General features: G+C 44.0%; 1 protein-coding gene and 1 long non-coding RNA gene across 4 annotated transcripts in view; one reads left to right on the top strand and one right to left on the bottom strand.

Annotated features, from left to right (window-relative positions):
* The window catches only part of LOC118503138, a 132,211-nt gene that overhangs the window by 42,908 nt on the left and 70,258 nt on the right, over positions 1 to 19,045 (top strand). The window lies entirely within an intron of this gene.
* Positions 1,888 to 3,555, bottom strand: LOC118503156. 2 transcript variants are annotated; one of them, XR_004905156.1, is made up of 4 exons: positions 3,286 to 3,555; positions 3,081 to 3,200; positions 2,661 to 3,016; positions 1,888 to 2,594 (listed from the first exon to the last, which is right to left on the bottom strand). It is a non-coding gene; the product is annotated as an uncharacterized LOC118503156 (long non-coding RNA). The 2 variants fall into 2 exon arrangements; XR_004905155.1 differs by having other exon boundaries at positions 1,888 to 3,016.

The following is a 19,045-nucleotide window of genomic DNA, read 5'->3' as shown; positions in this document are numbered from 1 at the left end:
CACCCATGTAGCGTCCCTGCTTGCACTCACATGTAAGACGACGAAATCAAATTTACCTCACAAATGGTTTCAATGTGCGAGTGTGTATGTATTTGTGTACCGTTCCTATTTGTACTCATATGCGAGTAAGGTTGAGAAAATTTTAGTTCAGTAATGGTATCAATTTATGCGTGCATAATAAAAGCATTGCACACATTTTCATATGTTTTATACACCTGCTTCATATGCCGCTTCCATTGGCAATTATCAAACAACTGTACCCTTCATGCCCCCATACGGTTATCGCTTATCCTAATATCGTAGTCAAAAAACAGAGCAAAAGAATGCAATTTTGCAAATTTCTGCAATTTCTGCAAAAGAAAGAAAGCAATTCTTTTGCATTGCTGCAAAGTAAGACCGAGGTTCTTTTTCCTAAGTTGGGTTTGCAACGTTTGTCGGGTTTCACCTAGCTATCGTAATTCGTAATCGTGGGGATTCAATGAAACAAATTTGCCATTAAAAAAACCATACGTGCGTTTAAAAAGATTCGCCAAGATGAGATTCGAACCCAGACATTGCGTGTTTTTTTCATTGTTTCGCGAAATTATTCGCTGCAAATGCTATCGTACACCAACATTGCAATATATCAAACAATAACACTAACAATCCCAACAACAAATTTGTGACGTCATAAAATGCGGTAAACAAAATTGACCCATTCGTTACTTACTATCGATACAACTATGGATAATTTTTGGAGCAAAGTCAAAAAGTTATCCATAATTGGCACGACTCACCACGTGTTGCAGTGCGTGAAAGGATGCGTTTTTTTATTCCGAGCAACTTTGTAGAACATCGTGTTCGTCTATCTCTTCAACTTTTTGAGTTATGCTCGAAAAACAAGTGGCCTGATAGTCAAAGTGCGCACAGTGCTTGAGGTGAGCACTGTGCGCACAGTGCTTTAGGCGAGCACAGTACGCACACTTCGAGCGCTGTGCTTTACTGTGCGGACAGTAAGGTGTGTTGTTTGCAATGTGCGCACACAAGCACTTTACCCAACACTAGTTGTAATGTTATTGTTCCATACATTTGATGAAGCAACGAGCTGGAGTATCGACAATAAAAACCCGTTAAGACACTTGAAATTTACGACCGTTAATTTCAATGCCGTTTTGCTGCAAATAGCTTAGCTCTGTCACCATGGGTCGACCGAATTCCTCAACCGAATTTGGTTTCGACTCACCACAATAAACTGCGACAACAAATAACTGTTCCACAGCTAGGCCAAACACTTCCACCAATATTAGCCAAAACTGATTCGCTCCACTTCTATGCAATGGAATTCCATCGACGAAAAAATCCAGCCATAGTGTTTGAACGTTTGGTGTTGTTTTACTGTAAAAGAAAGTGCAAGTAGTGTTTGTAAAATAAATAGCATCATTTAAATGAACTTCGTCTTACTTGTACTGATGTTGCAAATTAAAAGCGATGCCATGGTACCATAGTTGACCACCAAGACCAAGATGAGATTCGAACCCAGACAGTGCGTGTTTTTTTCATTGTTTCGTGAAATTATTCGCTGCAAATGCTATCGTACACCAACATTGCAATATATCAAACAATAACACTAACAATCCCAACAACAAATTTGTGACGTCATAAAATGCGGTGAACAAAATTGACCCATTCGTTACTTACTATCGATACAATTATGGATAATTTTTGGAGCAAAGTCAAAAAGTTATCCATAATTGGCACGACTCACCACGTGTTGCAGTGCGTGAAAGGATGCGTTTTTTTATTCCGAACAACTTTGTAGAACATCGTGTTCGTCTATCTCTTTTGAGTAACTTTTTGAGTTATGCTCGAAAAACTAGTGGCCTGATAGTCAAAGTGCGCACAGTGCTTGAGTTGAGCACTGTGCGCACAGTGCTTGAAGTGAGCAGATGGCCTAATTGTGATGGTACGGAATGAAGCCTGCATACAATTATGCAAATAATGTACGAAAGGATGCGTTTTTTTTTATTCCAAACAACTTTGTAGAACATCGTGTTCGTCTATCTCTTCAACTTTTTGAGTTATTCTCAAAAAACTAGTGGCCTGATAGTCAAAGTGCGGAGCAGCGCTTGAGGCGAGCACAGTGCGCACAGTGCTTGAGGTGAGCATTGTGCGCACAGTGCTTTAGGCGAGCACAGTACGCACACTTCGAGCGCAGTGCTTTACTGTGCGGACAGTAAGGTGTGTTGTTTGCAATGTGCGCACACAAGCACTTTACCCAACACTAGTTGTAATGTTATTGTTCCATACATTTGGTGAAGCAACGAGCTGGAGTATCGACAATAAAAACCCGTTAAGACACTTGAAATTTACGACCGTTAATTTCAATGCCGTTTTGCTGCAAATAGCTTAGCTCTGTCACCATGGGTCGACCGAATTCCTCGACCGAATTTGGTTTCGACTCACCACAATAAACTGCGACAACAAGTAACTGTTCCACAGCTAGGCCAAACACTTCCACCAATATTAGCCAAAACTGATTCGCTCCACTTCTATGCAATGGAATTCCATCGACGAAAAAATCCAGCCATAGTGTTTGAACGTTTGGTGTTGTTTTACTGTAAAAGAAAGTGCAAGTAGTGTTTGTAAAATAAATAGCATCATTTAAATGAACTTCGTCTTACTTGTACTGATGTTGCAAACTAAAAGCGATGCCATGGTACCATAGTTGACCACCAGCAATGGTGGTTATCGTATTACTCTCATTTGAGAGTGGAGTTTTTAGCAGTGTCCGCGCCTCTTTCGGTATTGGGAAGGAAATATCGTCACGAAGTACGCGCCCAAATACGTAGCTTTTCCTCGATAGTTTTTCCTTCTATACTAATTTCTTCATGACTGGAGGTATCTTCACATGACTCAAACGAATCATCTGAATGGAGGATTTCTTCTGCATAATCGTCGGTAAAACTAATCTCACAGTCACTATCACGAGCAGATGTAGAGTGAGACTGAACATTGTCGGAAAGGATATTTGTTTCACCTGCGAATATAACATAACATTTTTATTAAACTTGAAGCAATTGTGTGCAAAATGCTTCAAATACCTTCATTAACAAATGTGGAAGCATGTTCAACACCAGTTTTTTCACTCTCTTCTCGCCATTGTTGGTCAAAAAAAGCGCGTCGTTTATCTCGGATTCGGAAAACTCAATTTACCGGCTGGGCTGTGCTTTGTTCAATGAAAACAAACAAAAATTGGTTAACTCGGCAGCATCTTCAACCACACGCACACCGCACACGCATACATACACAAGATCGGGTGTTTCATACAAGGTGACAGGTCGTTTCGACCCGATTTTGACCAAAACACGACCCGATTGTGCACTGGGTCATCTATTCAGAGGGGGCATCTATTAAGACTTTAGTCGAAAAGACATCGGTACTTTACGCGCAAAGAAAAAGAGTAAGAATAAATATAAATACTCTTCCCTCAAAGCCTTTAACGTTAAGCTTTAATAAAGCCTTTAATATACAGTCCTCAGCGGGAGTCGTCGAAAGAATCGTTTTGTCTGCCAACACGAATCTTGTGTGCGAATGTTTTGGCAACTCCCGTTAAGGACTGTTTATACTGTTCTGAGCGGAAAGTACCGATGTACCAGAAAAATTCATGAAAAGATTTGTGCTGTGTAAACACAATAATGCACGCGATTCTTTTTTATAGCGCGAGGAATTCTTTTCTGTGGTGGTGTTGGTAAGATTTACCATCAAAGAACCGTACCGTGGACAGCGACGTAATAATATATTTTATAGTTTTCGATGGGTACTTTGTTGTCAACACTCCTCCTCGAAACATCCAGGGAGTACTCCAGCCATAGTACGATGCTTCGTTAGTTTAATTTTACTCAACGGTTTTGTTAGCATGTCTGCTAACATGTGCTCCGACTCCTATTACACCTTGCTAAACAAGGTCCTGAATAAAATGAAATTTTGTGTCCACGTGTTTGGATCCTCGCTCCAGTTGCTCCGATTCTAGTTGTCGAATCGTACTTTGGTTATCCTCGTATAATAGGATCTTTTTCACAGGTTCAAGGAAATCGACTCGCAGGATCTTTCGTATTCACATCAGCTCTTGTCCAACTTCAGCTGCAGCGATGAACTCTGCTTCAGTCGATGATAAAGCGACGCAGGTTTGCTTCCTTGCTGCCCAGCTGATTGTTCCTCCACCAAATAGATGATCCCCTCCCCCCTTCCCCACTTGCAGCACTCACGTTTCGCTGCTGAGATACCTTATATTTATATACAAGTGAAACAAACATGTGAAAAATTGATGTAATAATAATTTATAATAATTATGGATAGCAAATAATTAAATGATTATACAGTGCGTAACAGAACAATAGGGCAACCAGTTTTTTGAAAATAACTAGAAAAGTTGGAGACATAGGTAAAAAAAAAGTTCTGCAAAGTTGTAGAGAACAAAAAATACGTTGTCTCATATTTTTTGCATAGTTTTACACACACTAATACATTTGTTTATTTGGTTGAAAATTGTTTCATGTATCATAACTATAGGGCCACTTACGAAAATCCATCTTTTTTTATACAAATCTGCATTTTAAAATTCGGTAATAATTACAGTTAGTAGGAATGAGTCCCAAATAATGTAAAAAACATTTTTTAAGAATGTTGCAAATGCAACAGGCAACAATCCGCGAGAATAAATGAAGTCTATTTCATTTATTGCCTTCTTTTCATCCGTGAATAAGTGTATTTTTTGTGAATTTCGGTTACACTTTTGGCAGATAAAAAACTAAACGTCATCTTTCTCTAGCTTTTTGGTTGTTAGTGCCGTGTGTAAAGCGGTCATTTGCCCTTTCCCTTCGCTCTCTTTCTCCGGCTCTCTCTGGCTAGATTTGTTCTCTTCGGCTGCGCTCGTGGCTCATCCTTAAGTGGCTGCGTACTTCCGCGGTCGGCTGTCATAGCACTTGACGTTGACGTTGTATTTTGTCAACACTGGGCCCCAGTGTTTTGTCCTGTCAAAACACTACCTCGTGGTTCAACGTCGATAGTTGCTACCTTGACCGCCGGTCGCATTCGACAGTTGGCATCTGAAGAATATACACGTGTGTTTAAAAAAACCGTTAGACAGATCAACCCAGGAAGAGTAAATTTCGAGAAAAGTGAAAAAAAAAACTCTAAGTGGACAGTGTGAGAAAAAAAACAATACCTACGGAGGATAGGAGGAAGTGGAAGGTATGGGGGTCCAGGACCCAGGGGGGGGGGGGGGATTTCCTTCGGAAACTACCACAAATGGATTAGAAGAGTGTACGGAGCCAAAAAAGGAAAGTCCGAAAGAAGACGAAAACACTTCTAATAGGAAAAGAATCTTGCGATGAAGAAGTCTTCCTCATCATGGAGGCAGTAACTCCCAAGAGGGACCTAAGTAATGTGAACCCATTCCTCATGGCGAAAGTAAATGCGATAGGGGAAAAGGCACGTCAGGTACACAGATTTAAGGACGGGAAACTACAATTAAAGGTAGCAAATCAAAGACAGGCTATTAAGAAGCAGGGCATCAAAAAAATATCAGATTGCAGAGGTGACATTATGCTTAAAACAACAGAGAACCCGACCCTCAATACCTGTAAAGGCATGATAAGGTGCCCTGATATCGAATTATTAACGGAAGCCGAAATTCTAGATGGATTGAAACACCAAAAAGCGTTGGAAGTCACGATCCTAAAAAGAAAGATAGAAAACCAACTGAAAAACACCCGTACGGCCATCGTTACATTTAAATACCCCGTTACATCGTTACAAGGTACCCCGGATGGTGGATTTTGGCCTTTACCCACTTAAAGTGGAACTATACATCCCCCGGCCCATGCGTTGCAACAATTGCATGAAACTGAGGCACACAAAGAAATGGTGTCGCGGGGAAAGAACGTGCACCAACTGCCGCAAACCGGAGCATGAAATCCCGTGCAGTGAAGTAAAATTCTGTCAAAAAAAAAAACAAAAAAGTAAAATTCTGTGCAGTGAAGTAAATTGGTTTCTGTCAAATCGTCTCGAGCAAGTCAGGTTTGGTATCGGCTCCACTAAAATACGTAAAAAATTGTGTGTAAAATTATTTGTCCGTTGTGCATCCCTGCATCAATCGTTTGTTTGTGTATCATTCTATCCGTACTTACCATCTCCTTGCTTTAACGGTTGTTGTTTGTGTCCTAATTTGGTCGATTTTGTTTAGCGTCGCTCAGCTGTTTGTTGTTGTTTATTCCGTGGGCTTGTGTGTTGCGCTGTGTGTGTAAATGGCTCCTGTGTGTTCGGCCTGTGCAGCGGATGCCTCCGTGGCCAATGATGTGCTGTGCTGCTGTGTTTGTGATGCGGTTTGTCATAGAAGCTGCGCCTCAGTTCCTGACGCCGTTCTGGAATGCATCAGCCCTTACCAAAATGTCCACTGGAGCTGTTCCACTTGCACGGTAACCGTTGAAAACCGCCGCAGATTGCCCACGAAGGATGGTAGCTTCCAAGCGGGCTTCCAGACAGCGCTAGATTCCATTGTCGCGTCGCTCAAAGATGCCATTCTGCAGCCTCTCACTAGTGAGATTCGCTCTCTGCTATCTCCTCGGAAGGCCGGCTTAACTCATGTCTCTCACCAACCAGGTACTGATCATGGTGCGCCCACCTCCTCTCCGATCAGGCTTCCTCCTATCCTTAGCACCGACCGTCCTTCTTCCTATGCCGCGATCGCAGGACAAACCCCCGCTCCGAGCCTTGTCGGAATATCGGGCACAAATGCGGTGACGTCACCTAATCTAGTAGCGACTCAAGCGCGCAATCCTCGTAGATTTTGGTTGCACCTCCTTGGAGTTGCACACCATATCACGACCGACCAAGTGAGAGCATCGGTGATACGCCGTCTCAACACCGAGGACGTGCTTGCTTTCTCTCTCTTGGCTAGAGGTGTTGATCCAGCTTCTCGACGCTCTCTATCTTTTAAAGTGCGTGTTCCAGATTCCTGTCGTGAGTTGGCTCTCTCCCCTGAAACGTGGCCTGTTGGCATCCGTGTGAGAGAGTTTATCACCGCTACTCATCACGATCCAGTTAGACGTCCACCGGCTCCATACAATACTCCTGTTTTAACAGCTAGTAATTCTCTCATCGCCGCTCGACACCGTCGTAGAGAGGCTCCCTACATCGACCGCACTCAGCCTCTCCACAGCACACCTTCCTCGCCTGGACACAGTTCGGACTTGACGTTGATCCACGCTACACCACTCACTTCACTTCCTCATCCCGCTCCCCCTAGCAAGCGTAAGAGAGTCCTAACTTGTAGTCCCCATCAGCAAACATTGGACCAATTCTTTCGTGCATAATTCGGCGCCCAGGAAAAAAATGTATGCATACTATCAGAACGTGCGGGGTCTCCGCACGAAACTCATTAACTTCCGCCAGGCCTTTGCTGAATCTGACTATAACATATGTGTCCTGACCGAAACCTGGCTTGATGATTCGATCCCATCGTCGCTTCTTTTTGATGAAAACTTTATCATCTATAGATGCGACTGCAACAATAGGAATAGCAACCTTTCGCGTGGTGGTGGTGTGCTTATTGCATGCTCATCACAACTTGCGGTCTCGTCGATCTCGTCACCATGCGCATCGTTGGAGGCGGTGTGGGTTCGCATCAACCTGGGGACCTCGCACCTGTACCTTGGAGCCATCTACATTCCGCCATACAGCAGCTCATCCTCATCTGTAATTGATGATTTGATGGAGGGCATCGGTGTAGTCCTGGGGCGCATGCGCTCCGAAGATAAAATTATGATTTTTGGCGACTTCAACATGCCGGGCATCTCGTGGACTGCTGATCCCCTTAATAAACTGTGGTTTTATCCTTCCGATTTTAGGCAGCGGGATACGACGTTCATTGACGGTCTGAACTTTAACAACTTGAAGCAACTCTCAGGGGTAACTAACGGTAACGGACGTCAACTGGACCTGATATTTGGCAATTTCGCTGCAGCCGCGATCTGTGATTCAGTACACCGAGTGCCTTTGACGATTATTCCCGAGGACGCTTATCATCCAGCATTGGAGACGTGCATCACCGTCTTCGCGTCGCCCTCTGATCGTCCGTCTCGTTTAGTTTTGACGCGTGAGCTGAACTTCAGGAAGCTCGACAACAGAAAATTTATTCGTCTCATCTCGACATACGACTGGAGCTCCCTGGACGCTGCTCCTAGTATTGACGAGGCAGTAGCCAAGTTTACGTCTGTGATTTTGTCTTTCCTCTCCCAGTGTTGTCCCTTTCGTACCCCTCCTCCAAATCCCTTGTGGTCAGATAGACACCTTCGTTCACTTAAGGCGGATCTTAAGCGTGCGCTTCGTGCGTATCGAATGCACCGCTCCACTTTTCACCTGCGTGTCTTCAAATACGCAGCATCTGCTCATCGCAGTTATAACAGGATCCGCCTTCGTACCCATAACGCGCGCATTCAATCCCATCTTTATACAAATCCTAGGTCATTCTGGAGATACGCCAATAGACAACGTGGATCCTCCGGTATTCCAACAAATATGTCTTTGGGCGATTGCTCTGCTTCCTCCCCGTTGGAAATATCTAATTTGTTTGCGCATCACTTCGAGGGTCTTTTTGTTGATCCGACCCACTCTACCGCGTCTCTTGTGGCCGGGCTCTCGAGTGTTCCTCGGGACTATATTAACGCTCACTCGGTGCATATCGACGAGCAGATGGTGCTCACTGCACTTTGTCAGCTTAAGCGCTCCTTCTCTCCTGGTCCTGACGGCATCCCTTCTTCCGCACTCATTGACGCTAGAGAGGTGATTGCTCCTGTGTTGATTCGCCTATTCACTAGGTCGGTTGATACGGGAGTTTTTCCCTCTCTTTGGAGATCAGCTTGGCTGATCCCAGTCTTTAAGAAAGGTTGCCGGACGTCCCCCTTAAATTATCGAGGCATCTCCATCCTCTGTGCAGCGTCCAAAGTCCTCGAGTCTGTGATCTACTCTTCTATCCTTCCTATTGTTTCCCCGTTAATCCCATCCTCCCAGCACGGTTTCGTGCCGAGACGCTCTACCCTGTCGAACCTTATGTCGTTGATGATCGATCTGTTTCCGCACACAGCCGCTGGTAGGCAGGTTGACGTCATCTACACAGATTTCAAAGCTGCGTTCGACTGTTTGTCGCATCAATTGCTTATGGCAAAGCTCGAGCGAATGGGTTTCGGTGGAGCCCTTCTTCTCTGGCTCTGTTCCTTTTTGAAGGACCGGTCGTACAGGGTAAGGGTCGATGGGGCTCTGTCGGACCCGTTCATCAGCAAATCTGGGGTTCCTCAGGGTAGTGTCTTGAGTCCTTTATTGTTTTCACTTTTCATCGCCGATTGCATTCAATCGCTTCCCCCAAACGGTTGTTTGTTGTATGCCGACGATGTCAAGTTTTATCTTCCTGTGTCTTCGTCCCGCGACTCCCGCTCCCTCGAATCCTACATAGATGCTTTCGCTGGCTGGTGCATATCCAACGGGCTCGTTCTTTGTGTCTCGAAGTGCTGTGTAATCTCGTTTGGTCGTTCTTCTTCCAAACATTTACACCAGTATCGGCTCTACGACTCAACACTTCCGTGAGTTTCCGTGGTCAGGGACCTTGGGGTGTGGCTGGACGACAAATTGTCCTTCGAGCCGCATCTCAACTCGGTCCTTGAGCGGGCTAGCAAGGTGTTGGGTCTAATCTCTCGTATGTCCACTGAGATTCGAGACCCGTTATGCCTGAGAGCGCTGTATTGTTGCTGGGTACGTCCCATCCTGGAGTACGCCAGTGTTGTATGGTCCCCCGCTGGTGTCACCGCTATGAACAGGTTGGAGAGGGTGCAGAGGAAATTCACGCGGATAGCCGCTAGACGTTTACTGAACGACCCCAGCACAACCTTACCTTCTTATTCGGAGCGGTGCCAGCTGCTGGGTTTGGTTAAGCTGGAGGATCGTCATGGTCATGCTCGCAAATTATTTATTGCCAACATCCTGCTTTCCAACATTGACTCCCCCGCCCTTCTGGCAGCTATCCCTTTATATGTCCCCTCCCATCGCTTACGCGTACGTCCTCCCCTGCTTATCCCTTTTTGTCGTACGCGGTTTTCCCAGAGCGATCCATGGATGCGCGCGTTACTAGCATTCAATTCGGTTGGTGATCTGTTTGACCACAATATCTCCATTAATTGTTTCCGCTCCCGCCTTTTGTCTTCTTTATCCTAAAATCTGTTTTTCTTTTCCTCACTAGCCATCTCTGTCTGCTCCCTATATCCTCCTTGTGTGTCATGTATGTTTAGTTATACGATAAATTGACTTTGTAAAGCCCTTGAGGCAAACAATTTGAATAAATAAGAATAAGAATAAGAATAAAATGTGTATCTTGTGGAGACGCTCATAACACACTAGACAAAAATTGCCCCGTCTTTATGGACGAAATGATCATTAGCAAAATAAAAACAGAAGGAAAAATGACGTACGGACAAGCAAAAAGAATTAGGAGAAAACAATGCCTTACTATTCCTAGGGTCTACACGACAGAAGTGTCCTATGCACAGAAAATGAAAAATACTACCACGACAAATAGCCCCAACAATGTCAACACACACTACACAACAGAAAAAAATCACTCACAAAACAGCTCCAAAATCAACACAGAAATACTGATACCACATTCAGAACACCACGCCACACCACAGAATACAAATAACACTGCCTATACATCATTCCCACCAAACAACCATAAAAATCAAAAAATCTACTATGACATAGATAACACATCGAGCGCATCTTCGAATCGCAGGGCTCGATAAACATGGAAGAAGTGACCGAGACTACGCCAAAATAACAAAGAGGAAATCCGTGAAATACTGATTAAAGAAAATGTAGATGAAGCTTGTTTACGAGAAACGTGGCTAAATCCAGACTCCATAACGAGTGCAAGGTTACCTAATTACTACATACTCACACAGAATAGAGAAGATGGCTACGGAGGGTGCATGATAATTGCCCGCAATACACTTACCATCGAACGATTCGATATCGTTACCCCCAATCCGCTCATCCAGGCTATATCGATAAGAATAAAACAATCCGGACTAGTTATAGCATCAGTGTATGTGAAACTGACTACACAAATAGCACGATTCAGGACACTAATCGGACAAATTATGAACAAACTACAAAGATATAACAAAGTTATAATCGTTGGCGATTTTAACGCACACCACACCACACAGATTGGGGAAACGATCATTGCGAATGGAAAAGGCAAAGCTATTGTTGAAGAGATAAATGAAGCTAACATGATGCTAGTTCACAAAAAAGAACAAACGTTTATAAACCCAGACCCAGCAAAAAAGAACTCAGCCATAGACTTAACTATAGCTACGATGTCGGTTGCGCCAAGCATACAGAGACTGGTAACGGATTTACATATTGGCAATAATGGACACAGGGCTAAAATAACATCGTATAATGGCATTCAATCCCTAAACAACCAAAGAATCGTCTATGAAAAAAGAAAATAGACGAGCAGATAACAAACCTTCCATTCAAGAGAGGAAACAACATTAATAGCTCAACCAAAGATATACAAAGAATATTTACTAAAAATAGCATTAAGAAAAAATACATACCAAAGACATGGTGGACGGAAGAGGTGCAAAAAGCGTGGAAAAAGAAAAATGAGTCTCGCACATTATATAATCAAAACAGAACACTTGACATTGCAATAAGCTACAAACGAGACTTGGCCGAATTTAGATTCACTAAAAAGCAAGCAAAAACAAAACAAATGGAAGATAAATTGGATCAAGTAGATTCTCAAACCACTGCCACAAAGCTATGGAAAATAGTAGGGTCCATGAAGGGAAGTTAAAAAAACTACAACATCATCACCAAAGACAAAACCAAAGCATCTGAATTTCTAAACATCAATTTTGGCCCGACAAAGCGTACAAGCCGAATAGAAGTACATCATTTCTATAGCGACAAAAATATCATAGACCTTGAGAAATTGGAAAGAATTATCTACTCTAAAAAGAACACTTCCCCTGGCATTGACAACATCTCATACAATACGCTAAAAAAAATTAAGCAGTAAAAATACACAAGCCATTATTGATGATATCAATAACATGCATAGGTCGGGAAGAGCAGAGAAAAAACTAAAAACGATAAGAATAGTTGCTTTAGAAAAACCAGGGAAGGACTCAAACGAAGCTACTAGCTATAGACCTATAGCCCTGTTACCAACAATTACTAAGGTAACAAACACAGCAATACTGGAAAATATTTATAGCGATGTGGAAAAGTACCGATTATTGCTCGAATTTTCCTTTGGATTAAGACAAAACCGTGCCACTACATCAGCGGTAGTCTGCTTGGTGAACAAACTAATGTATGATAGCAGAAAAGACAAACACGCTGCAGTACTATTTGTGGATATTAAAAATGCATACAACAGTGTAGACAAACAAATTTAAAAAAAACTGCCTCTCCAACAATATGATGTCCACAGAGGATATCAGATGGATCATAGGCTTCCTAGCAAACATATGGATTGAAGTAGCAACAGAAGGTACTACCATAAAGAGAAGGATTTCAAAGGGATTACCTCAAGGTGTTGTTCTATCGCCAATACTCTTTAACATTTACACCAGTGAATGTCACACATTAAACGAGAACAAAATGAGAGTTATGCAATAAGCGGACGATTTCGCGATAGTAGAAAGTGGGATAACAGCGTCAGCAACGAACCAAAAACTGCAAAGAACTTTTGATCAGTTAGCGATGATACTAACCTCGCTGAAACTTAAAATCAATATTGATAAAACAAAAGTAATGGCATTTGACAAAAATAATAGCAGAATGCAAATCACACTAAACGGGGCACCCATTGACCAAGTCAACTCACACCAGTTGTTGGGAATTGTTATCGATAGTGGCTCAAAATTCCACGACCATATGAAAAAGCCAGATCGCCGAAGCAGATAAGAAATTAAACTTCATAAAAATAGTAAGCAATAGAACCTTCAACATCAATCATGAGAAGGCCAAACAACTTCACCAAGCCGTAATTAGGGAAAGTCTAGAGTATGGCATATCACTAAGCTATAACGCCAATAAAAAGGAGATCAAATCTATGAACACGACACTAAACCAATCGCTAAGAAAAATAACAGGATGCTCAAAAACCACCCCTCTCAATACCCTTCATGCGATAGCGGCTGAATGGCCTTTCCACGTCAGATACGCATTCCTCATTCAAAAACAACTATGTAAAGCAATAGCCCACTCCCTGTTCAATACACATGTTCAGATACAACCCAACACATCACAAAAAATTACAGCCCAAGAGAAAACCTATCTAGCAGACAAAACGATTTTTAATAACATATTGAAATACGAATACAACCACGCAAAAGAAGATTGGAAGGATGTAACAATAAGCACATCAATCGCTGGAATAGATGCAGGCAAAACCCAACACAATAAGGCAGTTCTATACCAAAGAAGCATGGACAATATAAACAGGCAACAGGGCATTAAGATCTTTACGGATGGGAGTAAAAAAGAGAACGAATGTGGAATAGGAATCTACATAATAGTAAACCCTCAAGAAGTGCGTAAAATGATGTACAGACTCAACTCCCCAACGTCGATATGTACCACTGAACTATATGCAATTGACAAGGCACTCACTTTATCAGTAAGCGAAGGGTTGTTGTTGTATGTTTTATTTACGAGGCTTTTTTCATTCGCCTCTCTAAATATTATAACAATTTTTAATACTACAAACAATTACGAGCACCTAGATTAGATGAAGAAAAAAGTATAATAGTAGTATATTTTCAAAATTTATTTATTTATTTATTTATTTTCGATTATGACGGCTTGACGCCGTATGGTCAGTACCGCATGTGCTGACGAAGTACAAAATTCAAAGATACAAAAAATTACCAAGGCATTTCCTCCCTGATATTTCGCCTTATCCCGGGCGTGCTCGGTTGTAGATGTGTGGAGGTTGTGGTGAGTTTGTCCAGTTCTATTGTTGGTCCGGGTCTATTGCTTTGTAGAGTGTGTTGGTGGTTAAGATGTGTACACACGGGACTCCATCCTTCCGTTTAACGGATCTGGACTGAAACAAAACAGAAGGAAAACAACAATTGTGACAGCACAAACATTTGCCTGTGAACAGTGGACCTCAATCTGCCCAGCAGTGATAGCCCGAGCTCGATCAAGCCAGCACCGAATTCAGAAGCTATCGGCGAGTTCCATCTCGTAACAGCAGGGTCTCTGCTAATTACGAGGTTGAACCCGCCGACCACCTCCGAACCCAACGCCAGCAAGGCCGCACTCGCTCCATCAAGGCTAGACAGAGATGAAGGACACTGTTACAGAAAATTCTGCCTCTCTTCTTACGACAGTGACGTCTTTGACCCCGGATGCTGTTGCTTCGTCAGCGGATCACCCGTGGCACTACAACAAAAAAAAAAACTTAACACTTAAGACAAAGACAACACAACGAATAACAAAAAAGGAGTGGCGGATGTGGATTGGAAGGATAATAGGGATGCGGAATCAAAGGATGAGACCGTTGTCTCTGGCGAATCGGTAGATGAGCCTCATGTAGGCGAGGTCTCTAGTCGCCAACATTTCCCTTATTTCTATACCCGGTCGTCTGCCGATGCTCTCGACTGCGCTTAACAAGGAGGGTCTTGCAGTTTCAAACTCCACGCAGGACCACAGAAGGTGATCCACATCGTGAAATCCGTCACCACAGCCACACACCTTCGTCTGAGCCAGAGTTATACGCTGCAGATGAGCGTTCAACGCGAAATGATTCGACATAAGTCGAGACATCATGCGTATGAACGCCCGGTCTACAGAGAGCCCACCGAACCAAGGCCGCAGGGACACTTGCGGAGAGATCGAGAAAAGGAATCGCCCGAGATCGTCCGCCTCCCACATGCTCTGCCAGCGAGACAGGAAAAGTTGCTGTGGTAGGCGAAGAAACTCTCGGGCCGAGATCGGACGGTCGTAAAATGCGCCTTGTTGGACGCCTGTTTTGGCCAGTGAGTCTGCCTTCTCGTTGCCGGGAATTCCACAATGAGCAGGTACCCAAATTAGCGAAATCCTGAACGCCTTGTCGAACATGGAGCCAAGCAATTCTATGATTTTAATGACAAGGAAATCTTGACTCTTAACAGCCTTCGGGGACCTTAGTGCTTCGATAGCGCTAAGGCTATCTGTAAAAATGAAGTACTGATCCGAAGGTCTCGCTGCTATAATCAATAGTGCGTACAAGATTGCGGCTAGTTCTGCGGTGTAGACACTACACGGCTCCCGCAATTTGAAAAATGCTTCGGCGGACTCACTAAAAACGCCGAAGCCGGTGCCTTCCTTAGAGGATGATCCGTCAGTGTAATACTGGCTACTTTGGTCTAAATGGCCATACTTATCCCTGAAAACGCCCGGGACTACCATCGGGCGAAGATCATTCGGTATGGTCTTAATTTCCTCGTGCAACGAGTAATCTGTTGTTAAAAGGGAACTGTAGGTCTCAGGAAGGGCAGCACGGTTTAATGCCTGTGGAGCGCTAGGATGCACTTGTAGGGCAACAAAATCTTCATAGATCTTCAAGATTTTGCTCTTAGAACCTGTCTCTAGAAGCGCTTTAAAATTTTCTTCGGTCAAGGGATTTGATACTGAAGAACGGATTAGAAGGCGAAGCGACAGCATTTCAAAACGTAGTTTCAGCGGCATCACTCCGGTCATCACTTCTAGGGACATGTTATGTGTGGATTTCATGCTCCCTAGTGCGAGTCTAAGACAACGATACTGTAGCCTCTCTAATTTGAGGATATGCGTGTTGGATGCCCAATGGAAGCATATGCTGCCATATTCCAACACGGATAGTACCGTTGTCTTATACAGTCGCAGGACGTCTGATGGATGTGCGCCCCACCAGAATCCTGTGACTGTCCTTAGAAAGTTGATTCTTTTACTGCATTTTTGCACCAGATGGGTGATGTGTGTACTCCAGTTTAGTCTTGAGTTGAACCAAACACCAAGGTATCGAAAATTGTCGGTAGTTGATATCTTTTCACCGTACAAAAAGACATCAATTTTCGGGTCAAATAGTCTTTTCTCCCTGTTTTTTGTCGTGTCGCTGAAGGGAGAAAAGACTACCATCTCAGTTTTCTTTGCAGAGAACTTGATACCAAGGTTTTCAGACCACTCGGCAAGGTTGTCCAAAGTGGTTTGTAAAGCCAGTTGGATTTCGGCGGCGTCCCTGCTTGCAAAAGATATGACGCCGTCGTCAGCCAATTGTCTAATGCTGCAGTTCGGAGCTAGGCAAGAATCTATTTCACTGACATAGAAATTATAACAGGGGGCTCAAGCAGGACCCTTGTGCTAGTCCATGGAAACTGGTCCGCTTTAGTTGCACATGACCATTGTTGAAACTCATAGCTTTTTCCGACAAAAGGTTGAACAGAAAGTTGTTCAACTTTGGACCCAGCCCCACATTTTCTAATTTTTGACTCAGCTTGTATGGTGATACTGAGTCAAATGCCCCCTGTATATCCAGGAAAATAGATCCCATGTTCTGCTTGCGTGCACGAGCAAGCTCTATTTCTGTTACCAGAAGGGCTAAGCAGTCATTAGTACCCCTGGCTTTACGAAAACCAAACTGGGTATTCGAGAGAAGGTTGTTTGATTCCAACCATTCTTCTGACCGAAAAAGAATCATTCTTTCAAGGAGTTTCCTCAGACACGACAGTAACGATATTGGCCGATAAGAATCGTGTCTTGATGGCGGTTTGCCAGGCTTCAAGATAGTGACAACTTTCACCTCTCTCCACTCTTGCGGAACGCTGTTGACCTCCAACATATTGTTAAAGATGCTTAACAGACGTTTCCTCCCTATGTCGGGCAGATTTTGAAGCAATTTGCTACCAATCTGATCCAGACCTGGGGAGGAATTTTTGCTTGATAGGAGAGCAAGTGATAGCTCTACCATTGTGAACGGTGAGTCCATCCTAGGGTCACTACCAGGCGCATGTTGTGTAAAGCTTTGCGCAGGAACGAAATCGGGGCAAAGCTTGTGGGCAAATTCATACAGCCACTCGCCAGAAAAGCTTTCGCTCTCATTGATGTTGTTGCTGTTTCGCATCCTTCTAGCCATTCTCCAAAGCGAATTAAGTGAAGTGGTGGGGTCTAGATTATTGACGTATCTACGCCAATAACCCTTTTTCTTCGCCTTCAACAGGTTTTTGCACGTTCTCTCCAGTCCTTTATATTTTTCATATAAGGACCTCGAGCCCGTGTCCCGGAAGGCTTTAAATGCCTCACGCTTCTTGGTAAAAGCCACTTGGCAATCCTTGTCCCACCAAGGAGTGGGAGGTTTTTTAAATGTCCTTGCTTGGTGGGAGCGCCTTGTTTGGGCCTCAAGGGCGCACTTGTTTATGATTGAAACAAGTTTTTCGTACTCCTTGACAGGAGACAAATCTTCCAAGTCAAGTAAAAGCGAAGCGGCTATTAATTCACCGTATCTCGTCCAGTCGATGTTCCTCGTTAAGTCACATTTAACGGGCGTTCCATCTACTGGACATCCTCCCTTGATGTAGGAAATTTCTATCGGCAAGTGGTCACTGCCAATAGGGTCCTGGATTACCTTCCAACTAAAATCCAGGGCCATTGCTGATGGACATAGAGACAGGTCCAGTGCACTCGCCCTACTTTGAGGTGTCTGCATCCTAGTTGCCTCTCCTGAGTTGAGAATTGAAAACCCAAATCTGTCGCAGAAATCTCGGATGATAGGAGTGCGAATGTCATCCTTATCGCACCCCCAGTCGATTCCATGGGAGTTAAAGTCTCCCAGGATCAAAAGCGGTCCAGGCAAGACCACTGCTAAATTTCCAAGATCCTCTTTGAACTTTTCAATTTTTTCTTTTTCATTGTTGGCTATCGGGGGGATATAAATGGATGCAATTGTCACGTGAAGAACGCCCAGTTTTGCCTTAACTGCGACAGTTTCTATCATTTCTTGTCTAGGGGTAGGTATTCTGGTGAAAGTGTGACTCTTTCGAACACCAATCAGTACCCCCCCACCCCTAGTAACGCGATCTTCACGGATTATATTATATCCCGGGAAGGTTAATTTAATTTCATCCGATAGCCAAGTTTCACAGAGGGCAAACACATCGCAGTTGTGTTCGCCCACTAATGCTTTAAATGAGTTTAGCTTGCCAAGCAAACTCCTACAGTTCCACTGTATGATAGTAGCCGTAGGAGCCATTAATCATCCAAACGGACCATCATACTTAAGCATGGCCATTGAGCCAGCCACTGTTTGATCATTCCCTTCAGGAAAGGAAGGGCCCAAGTAGCGATCATGTGCAGATGCTGCGGGAGGTTAAGGGTCATTAGGAGGGACTCAAGGATCTCGGAAAGGGACGGGGTGGGAGTTCTCGGGAAGCTCGTGGGCTCCGTCGGAAAAGCCAGGCTTTCCAACGGAGCTTCGGTCCGAGAAGATCGCTTCTTCTTGGGCTGCTTCCTGGCAATTTGGGGGGCAGGAGTTTTGGGATCAGCGTCACGTTTTGGACCGGGGGAAGAAACTTTAGCGTGGCGCTGTGGTGCCAAAGGTTTACTTTTCGTCTTTAAAACCTTCCGCTGTACCTTTTTGTAGGGCACTCTCATGATCTTTACCGATCTCAGTGGCACCTGTTCGGGTGCAGTCGGACTAGGCTCGCCATTTGCAGTTGTACCCAAAACTGCAAAAGGGTTCGATGCGTTTGCTCCCTTGAGAGCATCGCTGTACGAGCCGCGTGCCCGCTCGGCTACCGTTTTGGTCTGCTCCTTTTGCAGTTTCCGGTACACAGGGCACAATGCAACCTCATGCCACTCCTCCCGACAATGCGAACATTTTTGGGATGGGGCTTTGCACTCCTCGGTAGCGTGAGCCCCTCTGCATTTTCCGCAGCAAATCTTGCGAGTGCAGAACGGATCGGCATGTCCAATC

The sequence above is a fragment of the Anopheles stephensi genome, chromosome 2, assembly GCF_013141755.1.
Source record: "Anopheles stephensi strain Indian chromosome 2, UCI_ANSTEP_V1.0, whole genome shotgun sequence".
NCBI classification, from domain to species: domain Eukaryota; kingdom Metazoa; phylum Arthropoda; class Insecta; order Diptera; family Culicidae; genus Anopheles; species Anopheles stephensi.
Note: the sequence above shows the minus strand (reverse complement) of the source record. Positions and strands in the feature narration are given on the sequence as shown.